Source organism: Palaemon carinicauda, chromosome 3 (genome assembly GCF_036898095.1).
Source record: "Palaemon carinicauda isolate YSFRI2023 chromosome 3, ASM3689809v2, whole genome shotgun sequence".
NCBI classification, from domain to species: domain Eukaryota; kingdom Metazoa; phylum Arthropoda; class Malacostraca; order Decapoda; family Palaemonidae; genus Palaemon; species Palaemon carinicauda.
The window spans coordinates 167818115-167836339 of record NC_090727.1 but is presented as its reverse complement, the minus strand read 5'-3'; the positions used below and the strand labels follow the sequence as shown (position 1 = coordinate 167836339).

General features: G+C 38.7%; 1 long non-coding RNA gene and 1 pseudogene across 1 annotated transcript in view; one reads left to right on the top strand and one right to left on the bottom strand.

The window, feature by feature from the left end:
* Nucleotides 1–10629, bottom strand: part of LOC137638037 (uncharacterized) — a 68727-nt gene extending 58098 nt beyond the window's left edge. Inside the window, exons 1-2 of the long non-coding RNA XR_011043846.1 lie at nucleotides 10530–10629; nucleotides 4157–4291 (exon numbers count right to left, since the gene is read on the bottom strand). This is a non-coding gene — a long non-coding RNA (uncharacterized lncRNA). The remainder of the gene's footprint in view (nucleotides 1–4156; nucleotides 4292–10529) is intronic.
* Nucleotides 10630–18039: 7410 nt separating this feature from the next.
* The window catches only part of LOC137638036 (uncharacterized), a 10807-nt pseudogene continuing 10621 nt past the window's right edge, over nucleotides 18040–18225 (top strand).

The following is an 18225-nucleotide window of genomic DNA, read 5'->3' as shown; positions in this document are numbered from 1 at the left end:
TGAGCAAAGCTTGCTCTATCCTCTTGGCAGACGGAAAAGCCCGAAAAGCTAGACTCTGTATCTCCATCCCCAAATAGAGAATCGTTTGGGAGGGAGTCAGCTGAGACTTCTCTATGTTCACCAATAGGCCCAACTCCTTCGCAAGATCCAAAGTCCACTGTAGGTCCTGCAGACAGCGATGACGGGACGACGCTCTGAGTAACCAGTCATCCAGGTACAGGGAGGCTCTGATCCCCGACAAATGTAGGAACTTTGCTACATTTCTCATGAGCCTCGTAAAAACAAAAGGAGCAGGGCTGAGGCCAAAGCACAGTGCTCGGAATTGGTACACCACATTCCTGTATACAAACCTTAGATACGGCTGAGAATCTGGGTGTATCGGAATGTGGAAATACGCATCCTGCAAGTCGAGAGAGACCATCCAGTCTCCCTCTCTGACTGCTGCTAGAACGGATTTGGTGGTCTCCATTGTAAACTTTGTTTTGACAACAAAAACGTTGAGAGCACTGACATCCAGAACTGGCCTCCAACCTCCCGTGTGCTTTGGAACTAGGAAGAGACGGTTGTAAAAACCTGGGGATTGAAGGTCCGAGACTTTCATCACTGCCCCCTTCTCTAACAACTGAGACACCTCCAGATGTAATGCCTGTCTCTTCGACTCCTCTCGATACCTGGGAGAGAGGTCTATCGGATAGTCTACTAGAGGAGGTCTCCGTACAAAAGGGATTTTGTAACCCTCCTTTAGCAACAAAACAGACTCCCGGTCTGCACCCCTCTTCTCCCAGGCCTGCCAGAAGTTGGTCAATCTGGCCCCTACTGCTGTCTGAGGACGTGGGCAGTCAGACTCTGCCACGGGAGGATTTAGATCCTCTCCTCTTACCCCTCTTACTATCGGCACGAGAGCCTCCCTTACTGGGAGCTCTGCCACAAAAGGGCAGGATAAACCTTGCCGCTGGAGTATCAAATTTAGGTCTGATGACATAAGAGGACGAAGGTACAGCCTTACGCGCAGACGTGGCCATCAAATCATGAGTATCCTTCTGCACAAGAGACACTGCGATATCCATAATCAGCTGCTGCGGGAACAGGGCAGAAGACAATGGCGCAAAGAGTAGTTCTGACCTTTGACAAGGAGTGACACCTGCAGACAGGAAAGAACAAAGAGTCTCTCTCTTCTTAAGAACCCCTGCTGTAAAAGTAGCAGCGAGTTCATTAGAGCCATCTCTAATAGCCTTGTCCATGCAGGACATAATCTGCACAGAGACATCACGGTCTGCTGACGAGACCTTCCTACTCATGGCTCCCAGCGACCAATCCAAAAAGTTGAAAACTTCAAAGGCCTGATAAACTCCTTTGAGGAGATGATCTAGGTCTGAAGAGGACCAGCAAACCTTCGAGCGTCTCATGGCCAGACGACGAGGAGAGTCTACGAGGCTTGAGAAGTCTCCCTGGACAGAGGCAGGTACTCCCAAGCCGAGAACTTCTCCCGTGTCATACCAGACGCTCGCACGAGAAGCCAGTTTGAAAGGGGGAAAAGCAAAAGCTGACTTCCCCAAACTCCTCCTGGTCATTAACCAGTCGCCCAATAAACGCAAAGCTCTCTTAGAAGAGCGAGAGAGCACTAACTTTGTGAACGACGGAGTCGAAGCAGCTAGGCCCAGCGTGAACTCCGATGGGGGCGAACGAGGAGCAGCAGACACAAAATGATCAGGAAAAAGTTCCTTAAAAATAAGCATGATCTTCTTAAAATCAAGAGAGGGCTGAGCAACTTTAGGCTCCTCTCCATCCGAAAAAGTCCCCAAAGGAATATCAGTTGGAAGGGGATCAACGACTTCCTCATCCGACGGAACTTCGTCCGACAACTGCCGAGTCTCGCGATATGGAGAGACATGCCGAGGAGGCAACGCTTGACAGGCTATGTCAACATGCGACGGAGCAGCAGCAACAGCTGAGGTAACGACGTCACGCCGCGGCTGCAAAGACTGAAAGTCTTGTGACTGACAAACAACAACAGCCTGAGTTGATTGCCGTTCGACATCACGTCGAGACTGCATTGACTGCAGGGTCTGAGCAGGAAAAACAACACCTGACTGCGGTGACAGACGTTCAACGTCACGTCGGGGCAACGGAGTCGTCCGACGAACGTCAGTGCGGGGCTGCGGTGACAGCTGCTGAACGTCACCTTGAGATTGCGGCAAAGGGGGTTCCACGTCACGTGACTGACGTGAATGACGAGGAACACGATCAGAATCGCGTTTAACAGCACTAGAAACGTTAGCGCTAACATCATAAGGACGAGAAAACACTCATTTAGGCGGCTGAAGGCCAGAGTCACGCTTATCGTACTGGCGAACCGCAAGCAAAGGATCTTTACGAACCTGCTCTTGCTCGTATACCTCCATTAAAGAGGAAAGTTTAGACTGCATGGCCCGCAGGACAACCCACTTCGGGTCAACGGGAGTCGGAACGGGCTGTGACGTCGGTAACGTTTGTGCATGCAAATCATCGCACCTACCGAGACCCTCGGACTCCGTGTCACGTTTTCGCTTAACAGGCGAACAGCCATCCGATGACTGAAAGTGGTCAGAGCTGCTCCAATGGCTACAGCCAGGACGCTGGACCTGTCCTGAAGGGACTGACTTGCGCTTTAAGGGTCTAGAAACCTTACGCCAAGGTTTCTTATGCGACAAGTCGTCGGAAGACGAGGAAAACTTAGTCTCCCCCGTCTTATGGTAAGGACGTTCTTGATGAGAAACGTCTGATACCTAAGAGGGAACGTCTGTACGTCGGTTTACACCTCTCGCTCCCTTAAGTCCTACGACATTCCTTCTCCCTGGTGCAGGGGAGCCTGAAAGAGGTCTCAAACTAGGGGAGCGACAAGCACGAACAGACGAACCCTCGGTCGCAACACTAAACACATTTTGCGCACTTTCCACTTTACCACTTTGATTTTCTACTTTACCACTTTGACACTTTAACAACTTAACATCGGACATAAGCTGGTTCCTGTCCGCGGCTAAGGTTTCAACCTTCTCACCTAATGCTTGAATAGCTAAAAACATATCGCGCATTGAAGGTTCATGAGTGCTAATAGGGGGTTCAGAAACTACCACTACAGGGGAAGGATTAGGTTCAGGGGCATGGGAGGAGGAAAATTCTAAAGATCTAGATGAGCTTCTCCTCACCCTATCTCTTTCGAGCTTACGAGTATACTTTTCATACTCTAACCACTCGAATTCCGACAAAACCACGCACTCTTCACACCGATCTCCTAATTGGCAGGATTTACCCCGGCAATTAGAACAAACAGTATGAGGGTCGATAGAGGCTTTCGGAAGACGTTTGTTACAATCTCTCGCACATTTGCGATATACAGGAGAAGGGTCAGCCATTATGAAAAACCAGAGAAAATCCAAAGTAAAGCCAAGTTCATCAACAAAAACAAAAAGCAAAAAAGGTTTCAAGAGTTTTATTGAAGGAACACACCAACACAGCGAAAGCCAATAAAACCCAAAACAAAGTACTTCACCAATTCGGTAGAAAACTCAAGGTCTAGAGCGAGCGGAACCAATGTTGTCGGTGACACCGACAGAGAAGAACTGGAGTGGTTGAGAAGTATATGTGGTATCTGGCCGATAGTCGGCGCTGGTGGGCACACCCGCAACCTTCATGGCGATCGCTCGCGAGTTTTTTGGAATCTGTCGGGCTGTCAGAGACGTCAGCTATTTATATATTCACCGGCTAAGTTTAATATTTAAAAAAGCCCCTTTGTTGACATTGAGTCACAAACACAAGCATTTCCGTTAATCAACACTACTGAGTTAGCTGGTAGACGCACATGAAAAAGAAAAAGGAATGGAAAAATTTTAGTTTTTCACGCAGTTGCTCCTTAATTGTATTGTATTAAGCGGTTTTTAAGGGGAGAGCAAAACCACATCTTAACTCAACCGGGCCGAAATTAAAAGAGGGTCTGTCTAACACCGCTCACTCCCTCCTCTACTTAGTGGAGGATAGTTACACCTCGTAAAAAGCTCAACGACTAGTTTCAGCTATCGCCGAAATATATCTCCACTGTAAAGAGCGTAAGGGTTTGTACATAGTGACGGAACAACAATAAACAAAGCATTGACTCGTACCAATCTAAATGGATCCTTACCCAAGTCGAGGAGGTTGAAGACTGAGGTCTTTCTGTAGCTACAAGGACTTTTAATTGGAGTCCACCTTCTATTGTTAAGTGAAGATACTATGTAGTTGCTTCCAGCATGTTCTGGAGTTGTTCATGCCTCTTGTTCTGTTGAAATAATATATTTATAGAGTTATAACAATCATAAAAAAAAATGGTACAAATACTGACATCAAGATACTTTTACCAGGTGAATAAACATATAGAGAGAGGGTATTAATTAAAATATGAAATTTTTTGTGAATAAACATACAGAGAGGGTATTAGTTAAAATATGACATTTTTATTCCCCAAATGAGAATATATCTCCATGTCTGATCATAGCCTCGCTGTTCTGGGTATACGCACTTAAATCAGGATCTGCAAAGTTCTGAGGGATTAACAGAGGTACATATACCTATTACTGGCAATTGGTGCTCCATTTTGAATTACCCACTCCAGGTTGATAAAAAGTCATCATACATCTTCATACAAGCCAAAAGTCTTCTTTTGTCATATTTTACCTCCGGAACTAATTTATTCACTTGAATGCTAATGATGGGACCAACAAAAAGTACTTAGTTTCGGCAATAATTTTCTGTAATTTCCAACCAATGAGGCCTACATTTAATCAACATTTGTTTTCTCTAGTCAAGGTTGCAAGGGATTTATGCCTGAAGGAAATTTGAAGGAAATGATTCCCCTAGAGTTTTTGCCTCACTTCTAATGAACCCTTTCCATGAAATTTCAGTAAATATATATATGATATATACTTTAATTTACCAGCTGAACTCAGTTGAGTCCCTTGTGAGGCTGGAAGGAACATAGAGAGGAGAGGTCCCCTTTTTTGTTTAATTTGTTTGATGTCGGCTACCCCACAAAATTGGGGGAAGAGCCTTGGCATATGTATGATGTATGTACTTTAATTTCGAGCCAAATACATGAACCACATATTTTTCCTAGTTGCTATCTTCTGTTTTATTTTTTCCACTTCTGACCATGAATAATGGAGCAAACGCCCCATTCATGAGTTTTCTATCCCCACCTCTTATAAAATAAATCCCAATGGGGAACATAGGTTTCGGGTTGGGGAAATAAAAATTATTTGAAAGTCGTCTGGTTCGGACATAAAATAAAAAAAAAAAAAATTAAAAAAAAAATCCTGGACCAAGAATGAGCGGGTTCCGGATGACGTTAGGATCTGCTTTGCAATTCTCTTGACTTCTGCTTTGGACTCCCTACTGGCCATCATTGCCGCTTCATCTCATCCTCATCTATAAAATATTATCCAGTGATCTTCGCCTAAGTTAAGGATCAATCTACTCCATTCATTCATCCACCAAAAATTAGTGATTTAAAGCAATAATAATGGTCAGAAATGCATAATAAACACAAGACAACCAGCTGAACATATATATGGTTGTTGTAAGTGGCACAAAATTAAAGTAGCATAATTAACTATACTGTACTGTACTTTATACGTACCTCAGATGGTTTTAGCTTTGCTTGCAAATAAACTTGATCTCGCTGCTTCTCTGGTCTGGCAATCAGTACATGGATTAATTATGTTGGGCACAATCAAAATATGATAAACGATAATATAAATCGCATTCCTCAAACGATTTTTTCTCTCTTCTGTGGCAAGCTTAGCTCCCAAATGACCAGAATCTCAATGCAATGGCAAGACGTACATTGATGTGCTGTGTATGCCATCCCTGGGATATTTTTGACTTTCAGATGAGCAACATTAGCTATATAATGAATTTAGGGCATTTTCAACACAACACAATTTGCCAAAATAGATTAAATAACATGAAAAATTTGGATGTAATTTGCATTTTTACTAACGATACAAACCTAGAGCTTTTAATATGGAATATTACTTTTGGCATAGCTGAAAGACGAGCCATAAGATTTTAGCGAGGAATAACCTCCCCAAACAGCTAGTTGGTGGGAGGTTACTCACACACCTGGGCTAAACATCCACTTTGCTTGCAGGCAGGACTTTCTAGGGGGATAGGTCTGGTGGGCCATTATATATTAATAGCTCCAGGTTTATATCGTTAGGAAAAATACAAATTGCTTCCAAATTTGCTTCGTCAATCTATACAAACCCTTCGCTATTTATAGGGGATGTACTGTAGATTGTAGGCAGTAGAAACCCTGCACCTCGTTAAAATTGTCGCACTACGCAGGCTGCGCAAGCTGTGTTTGTGATACTAATAATTTGACTGGTCTAGTAATAGGATCTTAAGTCACCGGAATCTGAGAGTACTGAGACTTTACTCAAGACACAAAAGTATTATTTCTATACTAGGTTACACAAAAGAAATGGATCTTAACTGCAGAGAGGTGAGGTCAGCTGTGCCGAGTACCATGGTGCTGATTCCCCAATAGAGGTAAAGGTGAAGGAAAGAAAGAAGTAAGGCATTTTTACTCATTCACCCTAGACTAACCCGAGTGACCCCAGCCCTCAACCCTCTGCTATACTTGTCCATCAAGGAGCTTGAGGTGTTTAGACCACTTGTTTTACAGCCACTACAGGACCAATGGAAAAAGTTTCCGTGTTCCAGTGGGCCACGTCTTGCAGGTAGTGGAGGGTGAAGATTGTCTGATGCTTCCACACGCCCGCTTGCTGTACCTGCGCCACAGAGTAGATTTCTTGAACGCCAGGGATGTTGCAATGCCTTGACGTCATGGGTCGTCGTTGTGGAGGGGGTCAGGATTAAGTGCCAGGTCAATGACCTTGCGAATCCATGTTAAGATGGTGTTCTTTGTGACCCTCCTCTTGACCTTCCCCGTGCCGACTAAGAGTGCCAACACATAGGGCCAAGCTGCTGGTGTTCTTTTCAAGTAACACCTCAGACTCTCGATCCTAAAGGGCCCAAATCTAGGATCCCCTTCCACCAGATTTTGAGTCTTAGCCATAAACTCAGGGACGAGGCTGAGAATGACCTCTCCCCATCCCGTTGAATGAGAGATGTCATAGGATAGACCATAAAGTTTGCTGACTCTCTTGGCCAAAGCCAAGCGAGTAGGAAAACCATCTTCTGAGTAAGGTGGCGATCTGCTGCCTGGCATACTAGTTCGTTGAGAGGACTCTTCAGAGACTTAAGAACCGGAACTACGATCCACAGAGGTGTTCTAACTTCTGACTGGGGACAATCTCATAACTTAGTATGGGGAGAGAAAGTTCCAACAAAGAGAAAATAGCTACTCCCTTCAGTTTAAAGGCAAAACTCAAGGGTGAGCGGTAGCCTTTGACTGGTGAAACCAAGAGAAGCATTTCTTCCTGAATGTATACAAGGAACTCGGTTCTTGTTGGAATAGAAGCATCAAGGGAAGTGATACCCCTTCCACAACACCAACCACAGAAAACATACCACTTAGCCTGATAGAAAGCTGAGGTGTACAGACAATCTTTCCGCAACTTGTTGCGAAAAGACTGTCTGAGTGAGGAGAAACTGGAGCGTCTCCAGGTGTGAAGCTGAAGCAAAGCTATGGCTCTGTGGAAGATGTTGGTATAAGGTTGTTAGAGTAGATGATGTCGCTGAGTAAGTTCCCTCAGAAGCGCCATCAAGCTGCAGAAGGTTTGGGAAACAATCTGCGTGATGCCTTTGCGGGGTCATTAGTCACTGACAAGTTCTCGCTTTGTTGGGGACTTTTCTCATCAGACAAGACAGGGGAAATGTGTAAACAGCTTTACTGTCTCACCGTTGTTGGAATGCATCTTGCCGTAGAGCCTGGGGAGCAGTAGAGCGGGGGCCTGAAGTTCGTGGCTGTCGCGAACACGTCCACAGACAGGGAACCCTACAAATTCAAGGCGTTTCGAACGTAATTGTTGACAATACCTAGTGCATAGCCATAGCTTTTCAGTTAAGGTAGTCAAACCACCATAACTTAATAACTATGGATTTCCACCAGGAATCATTTTCAATAGATCCAAAACACCACAAAATACGATAAAGTTTTACTGTATTACAGATTCTCATTTCGAACAGAAAATATGTTTTCCTATAGTAAATAACGTGATTTGACCGAACTTGACCTTCATTTCAACCGCAAACAAACAGAACAACCACTTCAACTAACTTTAGGTAGCCGAACTGGTTGCTCTTATTACGACTGAAATGAAGGTGAAAACCGGTTAAATCACGTTATTTTCTACAGGAAAACATATATTTTCTGTTAAAATGTTTAAATATAATGACTTGTTCAAATTTTGTGTCACTTCACTCATCAAGAACGTATGTACTGCGAACGCTAACATTAGCAATGTTACGCAATATTACCAACGTTACGATGCCATTGCTAACGTTAGAAATTCTACGATAATATTAGCATGTGTATTTTAAAGCAATTTGCCATATACCCTGTACACAATATATAAAAAAAGGTATAAAAGGGTACAGAACCTAACAAACCCACCTAACCCTAGAAGTTCCCAGGTTACAACCCCTAGCCGGGAGCAAGACCCCGGACCCCCTTCCCAGGTCACAACCCCTATCTAAGGTTCTACTTACAAATATATAAAACTAATGAAATTACTTTTATGACCGCGACAACAAAACGTGTGGGTCTTAACTTCTGTATATCCTCATCTTCGTTTCTTCTTTGTCTTAGGACACTGTAAACGTTGGGCTATTACATTATAAGATTTAAGAAAATTATCAACATTGGAATTCACCGAAATGTTTTCAAGTATAGATTACTGCAGTCGTTACAAGTATCTAAAACTTCCATCATAACATACACAAAAAAATGTCCCTTGAACTAACGAAGACCTGACTTGGACAAAGGTTTCCACGGAAAAGGGTTTGTTGGAAGGTGGGGGTTGGGAAATATTAACCCCCCTGTGCAAACTTTCTATACGTATGGGTTCGTGATTGGTTAACGGAAAAGCAACAGAGTCTAGAGAGTAAACATGAATGAACCAGAATGGGAAACTTGTCCAGAGCAAGTATTTATGTGAAATTTGGGCGTGACAAGGTAATAACAAACTGTATAAAAGGAATATAGAAAGATAAAATGGAGTGTATGATAAATAATATTTAATGGGAATATAAAATGAGGTGATTTTATAAGATATCGGATAATAAAACGAGTAATTCTTGGGTCACACGTTATATGTATACAAGGGTATTAAATAAAAGGAATGGTATAGTTGTACTGAATCTCAAGTAACATACTTGAATAAAGTGGGTAAAGTCGAATAGTTGAATGAGGCGGTTAAAATGACATAGGGGAAAACGGGCGGAGGTTATAAGAGAAGAAGTAATCCTATTTGTGGAGGGGGAGTTTATGCGCAGGTGGGAGGAGTTTATGAGCAGAAGGTCGAAAGTTGCTATGTACAAATAAAAGAACGAAAGCGATTACAACCGACCGGTAGAATGTCAACAAATAATTGAAAAACAGTGCTAATGTTAGCATGTAACGCTAACATTGCTAATGGCAGCTCAATATTACCGTATTTTTTCATCGGTTTATTATACTTCCAAGAAGGTAATGTATAGAGAAGAAAAGGCTGTTTTACCATTATATACCGATTCCCCAGTATGTTTTCCTCACTTAAAAACCTGAGTTCCCACTGGGGGTCCCCCATTATCATTGGATATATATATATATATATATATATATATATATATATATATATATATATATATATATATATATATATATATATATATATATATATATATATACTGTATATATATATATATATATATATATATATATACCTCTGAAACTTTTCATTTACGACGGGAGCAAGTGTCATTTTCGTAGAGAGCGGAATTTTCTCTATAGAAAAAGGTAGTTTTTTCCCCTAAGTTACATTGCCCTGTAATACAGTACAATAATACCCAAAGGGTTTATTTCACCATACTATAATTTTACCGGTAAGTCGACTATTAACAAGAATGTTCATTTTGTAAATTCTGTTCACGTTCCTTGGTTTGAATGACTGCTTTATCACCTCTTTTGGAGCATTTGTAGTTTGTTGGGACAGAGTGAAAAACCACATTTTACAAACACAAGAACATCACCTAACCGAATGTTTCTTACCTAACCTAACTGAACTAACCTAGGAGCCGTATCCTTAGACTGCCGTACTCTTATCTTACCCTGCCCCAACGAACTACATTTACCGGGCTCTTTTAATCAAACATTTAAAAGTTCTAAGATATGCCATAAGGGAATTTAAACTAGTAAGTGTACTCTGATGGTAGGTCTAATATAGAATGAAGTTGCTAGATATCGATGAAAATATAGGCCTAAGCGTATGAAATACTCCTCTATCGACCTAGCTCACACCGAAAAAGGCCATTTCACCTGTAAAATCAGTTGAATATAAATTAAAAGGCATTACCTGCACAGTAACGGGAAACAAGAATTGACCAGAAGAGTTCAATATTGTATATATAGGAGTTCTTTACTGGTGAAAGTTGTTGACAGACAGGAGACCAGACTCGGCGTTGCCAGATGATTTAGTATAAAAATCCCTAAAACTCATTTTACAAAATCGCCAAAACCACCCAAAAATCCCCATTTTTAAAATATATATTTTCTGATCATATAGGCTTTACTAATGTAGAAATTACTCACTATACTTCATATAAGTTCAAGTAAAACAATTGCAACAGTATAAAGGATAATCATCTGTGTACAGAAGAATTTGTACAGAATATCCCCATCAGACACCGATAAGGCCCAAATCTAGGGATAAATCTACAGATCTGGCAACACTGCTACTGTACTGACACACTGATGAATGAATGTTGTCGCTCTCCTTCTATTTTTAGTTTGAGCTCTGACTTAATCTTTGGAGCATTGTACTCCCCTATAAATCATCAGAACTAATCAGTACAGTTTACAATCTTGAAATATTAGTCTGTTAGTAAATGTTACTTCCACGCGAGACAGTTCAACAATGTAATTTAAGCAACTCCATTCTTAAAATATTTATTTTTTCCCTGTTTCCTTTCTTCACTGGGCTATTTTCCCCGTTGGAGCTCCTGGGCTTATAGCATTCTGCGTTTTCAACTAAGGATGTTGATTAGCAATTATTATTATTATAATAATAATAATAATAATAATAATAATAATAATAATAATAATAATAATAATAATAATAATAATAAACGGTTCCAAAAATGTTCAGTCAAATTGAACGCCTTTTAACTTATTTCCCAGTGTCAATTATCGTGACCATCCTATTTCGTTAAAATCTGCACTGAAATTCTGAATTGCTGGTATAAACTGAAACTAGAACATGTAGTAGTGAGTTTGTTAGTAGCAGAACAAAATGTTGTTATTGAAAGATATATAGAAAGACTTTAAAAGTAGAAAGAGGCAATTCTTGTATAAGTACATAGAAAGCAACGTAATATAATTATTTTAAGTAAACCACAACTAAACCTCTACAATATCAATGAAAATAATACTTTTTTATTATACAACTTAAGGCCGTCTCTATTGGCAATTTCCCTACCATTATATATTTCATCCCATTTTCTACCAAAGTAAAAAAAATGACAGGAAAGCCTACCTATGAAAAAAAAAAAAAAAAAAAAAAAAAAAAACCCATGAGCTGCACAGGGTGATGAGATGTCCCCTGTAAGGATCTATACGACAGACTGACAGGATTCTCCCACATTTATGGCATATGTCCCATGTCCTGTATCGAACCTCCTCTTAACGTCTTTTGGCCTTTATTTGCAATATTAAATATATATATATATATATATATATATATATATATATATATATATATATATATATATATATATATATATATATATATATATATATATATATATATATATATATATATATATATATATATATATATATATATATATATATACTAGTCCTGTTCTGAGTGCAGAAGGCTACATATGCTCAAGCCAGACACCATTTTTTTTTAGAGCAGTTAGATCTACTAATGCAAAATATGACAAATGAAAAATAACTTACTAACAGCAATGAGGAAAATTATTTTAAAAGGATTGTGGAAAGTTTCCATTATGCATTTTATTGTCTGCAATTTATTTGATATACTACTTCAAGTCACCTTAGTTATGATATCCTTTAAAGCTGCAAGACATGCTTGATCGCAATATTGTAATGCTTTGACACACGTAATGAACATCTATTTGTAACAGACTCTACAAATTAGGTGTCCCTTATTTCAATTTTCAAAATCTGGGCAGCCCAAAACATCCTCTTGTACTTGCAGTGCAAGAAAATGCAAATTACAGTTATGCAGTTCATTCACTATCGAAGCTCAATATGATAATGATACCCATATGAATACTGGATCTGATATTAGTCCGTGCGTTAAACAATACCTCACCCCTGAAACCAGCAAACATTATTAATCAGTCATTTAGACAAGCTGTAAAATTCACCCTACTCTTTATGATGTCATAAAGACGTATTTTTCTTGATGAAAATAATCACTTAGTAATTAGAATGTATCCTTTCAATAGAATATGTTATTAAATAAATATTTAAATATTTTGAAGATTTAGTTATATCACTAATTAAATTCCCGTAAAACAAATAATATGCACGTCCGTACCTCATAGCTAGAGCGTTTCTCAAACAGTAGCTTATAAATCCTAGAAGAGTTTTCCAGTCCTCTGATTGGCTGTATTTTCTCTGCTGTGATTGGTTGTTCCCTTTGTTTACAAATTCACGCATAGACATCCAACATCGTAGCCAGAACCCAGATAATTATTCCTTTGAAAATGACGTATTTATTCAGCTTACGCATATGAACAAGATTTATTATTTATTTAAAGAGTCAAATAATACATTTTTGCATTAGTTTTGTAAATATTGTAATTTTCAAGTGCTATTTAATTTATAAGAAGTATAGATATGTTACTTCTACCCAGTTGAATTCATTCATAAAATACGAGATTGTATGACGTCATATACAACCACCAATCACAGCAGATGACGATTCAGCCAATCAGACGCCAAATATTTCCCGCTAAGGAAATGCATAAAGTGAGAGGTTCTGATTTATGCGCTGTGTTGGCAGACGAGTCAAACACTGTAATGGTTTTTTATTATCCCATAGCATACATTATCAATGATATTATAAGATCTATTTTATTACTAAATGATTGTATTGAATTTGTTTCTTCAGAATTTGCACTGCTTAAGTCATCATTTATCGGAAATATGTTTACTGCCGGTATTTTACCCCTAATCTCTATGCTGAGATATTTCTTAATAAACATATGATTAATGTAACGAAATAGGATTTAATGTTATATATTTCAGGTCGATTAAATAATAAATAGCTCTCTCAAACCAGCAAATAGGAGCAAAGACAAGCTGATTCATCCTACTCTTGATGACGTCATAAAGACGTATTTTTCGGAACAAGGGTTTAGTTATCCGTATCTATCGCTCTAATGAAATCTTTTATTAAAACATCCTTTAAGGGATTGTTTCAACAAATGCATATAATTAATTTCCCTTATAAACCGTCTTCAGCTCCGATTTTTATGGAAATTCGGGCAGGTTTCTTAAACAGCAACCCATCTCTTGGCGGTAAATACATGCCCTCTGATTGGCCAAATATTCCTCAGCTGTGATTGGTGGTTCCAAAAACTATAGCTTCAAACATACGCACACACATGTGCCATCGTAGCCAAAAACACAAATGATAAGTTCGAGTATGACATATCTATGTATTTATCCAACTAACTTATGCCCTTCAACAGGATTTTTTATTTATTTCATTAAAAAATAAGATTAATAAATAACATTTTCAAGTCTATTTCCATAAACATTCTCAATAAAAATTGGACTGGATTGCGAACAGCACCTCTGTCCTTGGTACTCTCTCGTGGTGGGATATTCAAGTCATATGATTGGCTATAACTTCCTCGACTGTGATTGGTAGTTCCCCAAGCTTACAACAGCTTAACAAACGCACACACGCACATTCACTATTGTAGCCTGATCACAGCCAAGTATTCTTTCGAATAAGGCTTATTAATTTAACTTATACATTTTAAAATCATCTATTATTTATGAATTAAAAATGAAAAATATATTTCAAGTTCATTTCCATGATGATTGTAATTTTTTAGTCACAATTTATCTGCAATAAGAATAGTTTTTTCACCCCTCTCCAGTGAAGTTCATTCATAAAATTACGATTGCATGACGTCAGATAGAACCACCCAAAGATAGTAAAGGAAAGACGGGAGAGTCTACCTATAAAAAGAACACCAGTGCGCATGAACAGCGTTATCTATTGCTCGAGCGCATAACTAATTAGCTGAAATATTCTACGGGATTTGGTTTTCCGAAGGGTTCTTATGTCACAAAATAGTTATCCAATAATTGGTCTCTTATTATTTATCTAGTGATTTTCCGTATATTTGTATTAAATTGTATTGCTCATTTGACTACCTATATTCTTCTCAATACCTATATAGCCTAATTTGTTCATGTATTTTCTCATAAACTGAGTCCACACAGCTGAGAACCCTCTTCCTTTACACAAAACGATGAGTTAATACAAAATCTAATACTTATATGTAATATTTAATTCTATTATTAAACACCCAACTGCGCACATCAACTTTAGAATAGGGCCAATTTTAAGACTTTACACACCTGCAAATTCAAGTTAAGGTTAGACTGTTTTTAATGTAAATATAATATTGCAAATTTAGCTTACAGAATATGTGAAAGATGCATCCGAAGTGGGATCTGTACCTGAGACTAAACTAGGAGGGGAGAAGATTGGTGGTGGGTGGTCTCTAATATTGTCTTACTTTAGGGTCTGCTATTCTGGTACTATGCAGCAGGAGAACCCAACTCTCTACAGGACCTTCACAGCGTTTTATCATGTTCGTTCCAAAGCACTCAACATACCACATTATCGAAGCACTTAGAGATCAAGAAAGGCTCCAGTTTTCTCTTGAAAGCTTTAATATCTTCAGTCTTTCGGGTGTCCAGTGGGAGCTCATTGTATAATATCGGGGCCGCTTATTTAAAGGTTCTAGACTCTCGAGCCTCCAGTAGACATACTCGTATATTTAGGTTCCAATAATTTGAAACCATCTGTAAATATTCTCGTATCAACACGATTTGTTGGCTGTACAATATTTTAGCAATTCTCTTAGGCATTTTGGAAGTCCAGTTCTGATAACTCGAGGGGTTATTACTTTCGCCATCGAAGTTGGAAGGAGTTAATGTTTTCGCCCCTGTTTGTGTGTGTGTGCGTGTGTGTGTTTGTTTGTGAACAGCTTCCAGGCCACAATTTTAATAGTTGAGTAATGAAAATTGCAGGGAATAACTATTATATAAAAAACTGGAAGTGATTCAATTTTGAAGGTCAATCTTAAAGGTCAAGGACACGGTCAAGCAAAATGTCCATTTCACTTAATCAGCTATACGTTTGGACATCGTTGTCACAGAGCCTTCAAACTTGGTTCATATTTGAGTGCGAAATCCACGCCAATTATTACATTTTAAGGTCAAAGGTCAAGGTTAAAGTCAAAGGTCAAGGTTAAGGTTAAGAAATAAGCTGCCGCGGCAGAGGTCTGTGCTCTTCTGAATGCCCCTCTTGTTGTACATATTCTAAACTCTATTCTTGCTTTGATAGGCAGCTAGTGTACATCAATTAGTGTAGGAGTGATCCTTTCTCGGTGGTGGGGTACATTTTATCCGCCTTTCTCCTTTGTTTATTATGTTTTGTAATCTCTTAAGTTGCACTTTTGGTAAATTGTTACAGTAGTCAATCCAGGTAATAACGCAGTTTATCACAAGCTTCTTTGCAGGAAATTCACCCAGGTACTTCTTTATAAAAACAATGTTTCTAAGATGATAGGCAGCAGTTTTTACTACATTATTTATTTTGACATTGAAAGACATGTTACAGTCAAGAAATTCTCCTAGATCGCGAACTTTACTTAGATATCGGGCCAGAGTTGTTATTTGTGTTTATCTAGATATCATCCAAGTTTCTTAGGCTGTTTTTCTCTCCAACCACCATAAACTCAGTTTTATTTTCATCTAATTTTAGTTGTTTGATTGTCATCCATTCATTAACACTGGCAAGAATTAAGTTTAAAAAGTTTCAGTAGTGTCTTCTATATCATTTATGGAAAAGTAAAATTGTGTATCATCTACAAATAGTTTGAACTTCACTTCATGTCTTTGTAGTACTTTCGATAGACCAATAGTTAGGTACAGAATAAGATTTGGCTCAGTACACTCCCCTGAGGTACCTCTCTGTTTCATGGTTCATCTGATGAATAAGAGTTTCCAATTTCCAAACAGTAGTTTCTGACGACCAAGTAGTCTTTTAGGTATTCGAAAGCTTGATCTTCAATACAATAGACCGTAGATCATTTAGTAGCAGTTCATGCACAACTGTATCAAACGCAGCACTGAGATCGAGTAATATTGAAATGCCAAATTTGTTTTCATCCATCATTTCCTGCACATCATTTACAACGGAATAGATAGCCGTCTCCGGATTGTTAACAATCACATTGTTTTTCATACCATATAGATATGGTCAGAAAAAATGCTATGATTTTTTTTTCTGCATTTAATGTGATTTTCTTTTTTTTCTAGAGGTACGAGTTTGCGCTTACATTAGTAAAATAAGGACCTATCTAAGTGGTCTTAGCTCTATTAGGACCCGTTTCAATGCATAATCTCGGACATTCATGAAGTATACATGTTCTGCAAGTTATAATCATATATACATTCAATCTACAACCTTACCTTAACTTTGCATTGATAAATGCAAGAAAAAGATGCATCATTTAACGATACTTCATTCTTAAGGGGCAACATATGAAAAGAACTGATGTGTTAATGATCCTTCATATAAAGAGCGAGAAATTTGAGACTTTCTATAATCAAGGATGCCATGTAACGCAGAATGATGAACCAATGAAATATATATAGTAAATATATAGGGAATATCTAATTTGATGTTACTGTCCTTAAGATATTCTATTTTTCCTTGTTTCCTTTCTTCACTGGGCTATTTTCACTGTTGGGGCCCCTGGGCTTGTAGCATCCTGCTTTTCCAACTGGGGGTTGTAGCTTAGCAAGTAATAATAATAATAATAATAATAATAATAATAATAATAATAATAATAATAATAATAAGCTGTTATATAAAAGGCTTATAAATAAAAAAACGGAGATATAAAGGGCCTCATTTACAAAGTAAGAATTTGCTATTTATATCATTGCATGAAATTTTGAAATCCGAATTTGCCAAGAATTGGCATTTTGAGAGTTTATTTTTTAATTGGGTAATATCTTTTCATTATATCTGGCAAGGAGTTGGAGAAAATTATTTCTAGTTCATATGCTTTAAAAGCTAGAAATATTGAAACTTGAGAAAATTACAAATGATAATTTACAAGAAAAGAAGGGCGAGAAATATATGATGAAATATGTCATCTGAAATGAAAATTAAAAAGGAGAAAAATATGACCAAAATTTCGTAAGATTCATCTACAATTTCAATTTCTTATTTTTCGTCAGTTTTAAATAAAGCGTGATTTAGATAAAATATAGAAGTATAAGGAATATGGGATCTGAAAAAAAAAGCTGTGGGCCTTGAAGGTGACACCCCTAGTTGCTAGGGTTTATCAATAATCATCCAAACAGAGCAGAAAGAATCCCTTTTTCCCCCGCCCTCTTATGCAACATTCTCCCGGCAACAGACAAATATGAGGGACCTCCCAAGAAATCGAAGGTCAATGAAAAATCCAATTCCTTCATTTTGCTCCTCCTTCAGGACAGATCGAAGCCCCTATCTATAAAAGCCATGGCATTAGCATTCTCCTCATCATTTGTGGAAGCTTGAATCCACCATGGACGTCCTCATCAGCCATTCTCTTATCGCGATACTAGTGGTGGCGACTGTTTTGGTCAATGCAGCTTCTGCAGCAGCGTTCCATGAGTTTGCTGTTCCCGGGACGTGTCCATACGTCAATGAGCTGAAACTGTGGACTGAGCAGAAAGATACACACTGGAAGGCATGCATTCAATATACTAAG